This window comes from Castor canadensis, chromosome 5 (genome assembly GCF_047511655.1).
Source record: "Castor canadensis chromosome 5, mCasCan1.hap1v2, whole genome shotgun sequence".
Taxonomy (NCBI): Eukaryota; Metazoa; Chordata; class Mammalia; order Rodentia; family Castoridae; genus Castor; species Castor canadensis.
In genome coordinates this window covers 47339774-47346006 of record NC_133390.1, presented here as the reverse complement: position 1 = coordinate 47346006, position 6233 = coordinate 47339774, and the positions used below count along the sequence as shown (strand labels likewise).

The 6233-nt window shown below is 32.5% G+C and overlaps 1 pseudogene; it reads right to left on the bottom strand.

The window, feature by feature from the left end:
- Nucleotides 1-3624: 3624 nt before the first annotated feature.
- LOC109701942 (olfactory receptor 5K3-like) lies at nucleotides 3625-4588 on the bottom strand (annotated as a pseudogene).
- Between the last annotated feature and the right edge of the window lie 1645 nt (nucleotides 4589-6233).

The window sequence follows — 6233 nt, the reverse complement described above, 5'->3', positions numbered from 1 at the left end:
TTGGTCCTTCCTATTATTGCTTATACTCTCTCTTCAACAAAATTAGAGATACGGGCAAAATAGTTTCTGCCTGGTAGTGAGGGGTTAAGGGGGATAAGGGAGGGACCATGGTGGGTGTAAGGGAGGGGGCAAGAGGTAGGGGGGAGAAATGACCCAAACATTGTATGCACATATAAATAAAAGAAAAAAAGTACCTTATATGGATTATGATAATATCACAATGAAATTCTTTATTTTGTGCAATTAATATATACTAAAAAGGGCAAAAAATGAGGTGAATGTGATCAAAGTACATTTTATACATGTATGAAAAAGTCACAATGGAATCCTTTGTTTTGTATAATTAATATACTTCATAAAACATTTTAGATCATACATTTAGGTTGCTGACATATTTTAGGTTGATTTTAATATATAATGGGAAAGAGGAGTCTAGTCTATTCTGCTAATGGAGTTCCAAGTCCCATTTCACCATTCACTGATGAGACAATTCTTTCACAAATTTATGTTTCTAGTGCCATTTTTAAAGAAGAGTTGGCTATATTTATCTGGAGATATGAAATTCATTGGAAAACATTTGAAATTAATGTAAAGTTTATGAAATATACCAATAGAAGAAACATAACTTAACAGCTGTACATAAGGCTTTGCTCCTTGCATTAGAGAATTTAATATATTAAAAAGTACCTATAAGCTATAGTCTCATCCCTGCACGAGGCAGAGCTGCCAACTATAGGTAATCAAATGTACATGTGCATAAACTTCCCTTTATGACCTGAAAATTTCATACCAGGAGATTACAAGGTTGGGCTGTCCCAGGAGCAATCTAGTACTTTGTGACAATGATGCATTTCATGATCAGACATGAGAAGAACTAGAGGACAAAATAATCTGTCCATGAGGGTGACAAAGACCCTCATGATATCCACTACCATTGGGGAAACCTCTCCTTCAGCTCACATGTTCAATCTCTGAAGGTAATGCATGACACTTGATGGGTCAGTTTGTTATGATGTGGCAAACAAATAGTATTGTTGATAAGTTCATCAAAGCTCCACATAGTATTGTGTTATATGTACATATATATACATATATATATGTATATATATATATATATATATATATACATATATATATGTATACACACATAAATAGATAGATAGGTAGATAGTCCAAGGCAAGAAACTTAAGATTTATTAAACAGTGAAAGAGAATGACTTTCATGATCTTGTAAGGAGACAGTATTAAATAATATGGATGAGGAAATCTTCAGAAGAGACTTTTCAGTGAGTCTTTGGGAGTGGGTATAAGTGTTGGGATATTAAAAATACTCTACATACAAATGCTTACTAGAGAGTATCTAGCATGAAAAAAACACTATATAATCAAATTGACAGAAACTAAACTAGCTGAAATCAAACAATTTTTTTTTCTCTTTCTCCTGAATGTTGGCAAAATGGGTCCATGAACAAAGTAGCCACAGTGTATATGAAGGTATGCATGTGTTTGTCACCACAGGTTCCAACTTTTCAAATATATAGATACTGTCCTTTCCAAGTATCCACTTTGCCAAAAACAAATATATTTCTGGAGTGTCAAGAAAGATAATGACTTTTAAGGAGATCAGTTAAATATTAGAAAGTAATTTTGCTTTTTTTTAAAAAAAAACCTTTTCTTTGCTTAAGGAGACAAAAGTTTATCTTAACTAGAACATAAAACAATCCATAACTCAAAATTGAATATTTTTCTATTTCAAAGATTCAGGAAAATTGCTCTGTGCATGAAATAATGCCTACAGTGACACATATTATATTGATCCAAAGCACCTAATATTCAGCAAAACAGGTAAGACACTGGGCAATGACTGATTCACTGACTCTCTGATCTAATATTTTCTAAAAGCTGCTGTTTTAATTGAATAATAAAATGACCTTTTCAATCAATAATTTCTTTGCATGGTTATGTCACAAATTTGTTGTATTCTGAGTTCCGTTAGGGTTATGTTTATTCCTTGTTTTCACATTTAAAACGTATAGATGTTTAGAGGCCTTGGTTTTCAGAAAGAAATGATCTCACTAAGGCATGCTTCAAGATTCTCATTAAACTAATATCTATACCACCCACACACTGACTTTGGGCTCCTATTACCTAGAGAACACAAGACTAGGAAATGAGTCACAGGCTTACTGAAACTACTGACCTTGAATATCTATCATAGGTGTACTGCTCTTATATGATGGGGACAACAAAGATTATTTTTTGTATCATGTGACATATAGGCATCAGCTGACACTCCCTTCTTAAATTTGACAGATGCAAAAATCATGGCTGAAAAGTCATATGATAAAATGGTCAGATTCCTCATGAATACTTCTGCATCATTTCATCATGTTAGTCAACTAGTATGAGTCCAGAAGATGTATTTGGCAAATACAAAGGGAAGGAAATGGTAGGAGGAAATTCCAATTATAGTAACTTTGAGACCAGCTCAGCAGTGACAACTATACCTTGTCCCATTAACCCTCATCTTGCAAGGTTCTTGAGGAAAAAACTCCACAGTTCTGGATTGGTTGTTCCCAAAGCTTATAAATTTCAAAGGTCTCAATATTAAGACCAAAATGGCAATGGTTCTTCTGCTCACAGCAGAGTTGACATCTTATTTTTCAAACTGTTCAGAGTGCTGCCAATTGACAGGTATCGATTAACCCCTCCTTGGGACATGATGTGACTTGAATAGAACTTTCTTACCATAATTGTATCCCTTCTTTGGTAAACTACACACAGCAGGTATTCCACCAATAAATCAATTGTCCTTTGTCTTAACACACAACTCTGAAAGGATATTCAAAAGTTTTACATACTCATAGGAATAGCTAAATTCCTTCTTACAACTACATATATAAGTCTTTGCCTTTTGTTAACTCTCTGAATAAATCAGTACTTTTCATTGTAATCAGTGTAGATTTTGTTACTTCTAATGAGCAATGAAAGAAGTAATGATACCAGCAAGAAAAAAACCCCACAAAAGTGTTTTCATGGGGATATTCAGTAATTATAGTGTGATATATGATGTATGCAAAACCAAACTATTGAAAAATTAAAATTCACAAGGACTTCATTATGAACAACTTCATGCTATGCTACAGATTGAAGTTATAAAAATAAACAAACTTCATTTATGAGAATTTAAATAAAATGACTAACAGAAATATGAAAATAATCTTAGAGAATTATAAACTTGATGAATATGTATTCAAATATAGTCTTCTGAAAGAACTGAAGTCAAAACCGAAAATCAGCTTCATATCTGCCATTTGCTTCAGAAAGGACTAATATATGAGAACTTGGGATCTGTCAAAATATACAATGATTAAATCCTACCATTTGTAGGATTTGCTGAAAATTGAGACTTATTACCCCTCTCAGTCATAGATAATTCTTTAGTCCTGATAGATCACACAGTGTTGGAATTTGAAGTACATTGTAGCACATTCATCTTTCAAAAACGTATATTCAAATACCACTACATTCAATAATTTAATTTTTTTTATCACATAGCATTTTCCCACATTCTCCATACCTATAGATTTAGAAAAAGATATTATGAAACTCAAATCACTTTTTCTAGGGAACTGATACTTGCTTCAGAAGGTTACAAAGATGTCTCTTCCTCATTAATCTTTTCAAAACATTTATTACATCCTTGTTTCTTAAACTATAAATAAAAGGATTTAATAATGGAATTATTACAGTATAAAAGATAGCAACAGGTATGTCTTTATCGCCTTCATAAACTGAACTTGGTTAAACATACACAAAGAGAAGAGATCCATAGAACATTGACACAGACAGAAAGTGGGATGCACAGATACTTAAGGCTTTGCCTCTTCCCCTTTTGGATTTTATTGTGAATATGGTAAAAAGGATATAGAAATATGATATCAGGACTATAGCAATAGTAAAAATTTGAACTGACCCTGAGAAGATAAGTATCATCAAATCATTGATATAAGGGTCAACACAGTATAGTCTATATAATGGAAGGACATCACAAAAAAAAGTGATTGATTTGATGAGATCCACAGAAATTTAGCCTAAACAATAACCCTATTTGAATGATAGAATGCAGGTTTCCAGCTATGTAGGCCCCTGTGGTCATCTGAATACAGCGTGTCTTGGACATCATGATGTGGTACTGCAGTGGACTACAAATGGCCACATAGCGGTCATAGGCCATTGCTGCCAGAAGAAAGCAGTTTGCAGTTTCAGCAAGACAGAGGAAATATAATTGTGCCATACATTCATAGAGGGAAATCCTTCTGTCCTCAGAAAAGAAGTTCTCTAACATCTTGGGAGTGATGGCACAGGAACAGCAGGCATCCGTCAGAGCCAGGTTTCCCGGAAAGATGTACATTGGTGTGTGAAGACGATGTTCCATGGAAATCAAGGCTACCAAACCAAGATTCCCCACCATGGTGATCAAATAGATGGCAGAGAAGACCACAAACAGCAGAGTTTTCAGGTCTGGATGATCTGTAAATGCTGTGAGGATGAATTCAGTTGTCAAGGAGAAGTTGTCCTCAGTCATCATTACTTTATTTGTTGAGATAAAAATGAGGGAGATATAAAATTGCAAGTGAGATTATATTATTTTCCATTATTTTTCTTCTTATAACTGGTAGGTGAGTTTCTTTGTCAAGCATTGTATAATATTTGGAAAATATCTCCTATGCTTCTTGGGGAAGTTTGTGTTCTTAAATTGTCAGGACCTCTGACCTTAAGCTGTTACTCTAAGAATTCACAAGGATGTTTTGATAATTTCTGGGAGGATGCTTAAAGTGGAAATGGTGACTTTACATATTTTTGCAATGACCTCATAAAAATTTAGTGTATGCATATATGGTTCATTTTTCTCAAGTAATTTCACTGTCTTTTCTTTTTAATATCTCTAAAAAAATTCAAATCCATCATTTTCTCAGTTTTTTTCTGCTGGAGAACAGTTTTTATGTATTCTCCTTTTTCTACTGGAGAACAGTTTTTATGTTAAAAAAGCATAGTACAGATATCTTAAATTTATATCTTAGACATTTCACAATAATCACTAAGGACTGAGGAGCATGCTACTCATATTTAGTGAAAAATATCTGTAAAATATAATGAATTAAATAAGCACAGATTGTCAACTCCCTTATCCCATTTCCCCCTATTGTACCAATTTTAATAATTATTCTACCATAATGTTTATTGTATTTTTTAAATATCTAAATTATTCCTCTTTTCTAGTGTATAGTTTATATACAATGCTACCTGATCTCATTTTATGAGTTGTAGAACATGTCTTCTAACTCAGGACCATCTACAATTTCTTCTGTAAAATTTGCATTGTTTATTTTATCACGTGTCTAAATATTTCTTTATCATATTGTTACATTTGAGGTTAGTTGTTACATACTTTCATGAAAGGAACTGTAAAATACTATGAATAGACCTTGGGTGTAGTTCAGTGGTAGAACATTTCAGTTGCATTCTCAAGGACTTGGGTTAAATCCCCAGCAACATATATGCAGAAGCACACAGAAAAAATGATGATAATAACAAAAATTGAAATATTATTATGCTTTGAGAGAATACAGAATTTATTCTAACAGTAAATCAATGCTATTGACCTGGGATGGGTGACCTTGTTTTCAGTATTCTAGTAATGATCCATAGCCACCTCTTTGTAACTGCACACTGAGGCTGTTAACTTTGGAAATAAGACCAGAAGACATTTATTAAATAACCACCTTCAAATATTTATTCTCTAAAATACAAACTTACTATTTTCTACTATTTTTCTGTTTCCTCAGAAAATTAATGAGATCCTTTGAAGTATATCACATTAATTATTAAGCTAAGAAAAGGAGACTGACTCTAATATAGTTTTGTTTTTAACACTTATACAACAGAAAAACATTTAAGTCCTAAACATAATTTCAAATTCACAAATTTTGCATTAAAAATTTATTCCTTTTCTTATATAAGTGATCCATTGGAATATATTGTTTGAGAATTCTAATCACATTAACTGTATAGTCAAGTGGGTTTGTATTTTTATAATACACTATAATGAATCTTGTTTGCTCTAATATATTGAATATAAGACATACAGAAAACTAATGCAGTTAGAAATTACTTTCAATGTGTGTGCCTGTATTATGTAACAGAATATTTTTGTTATCTTGGCTATATAT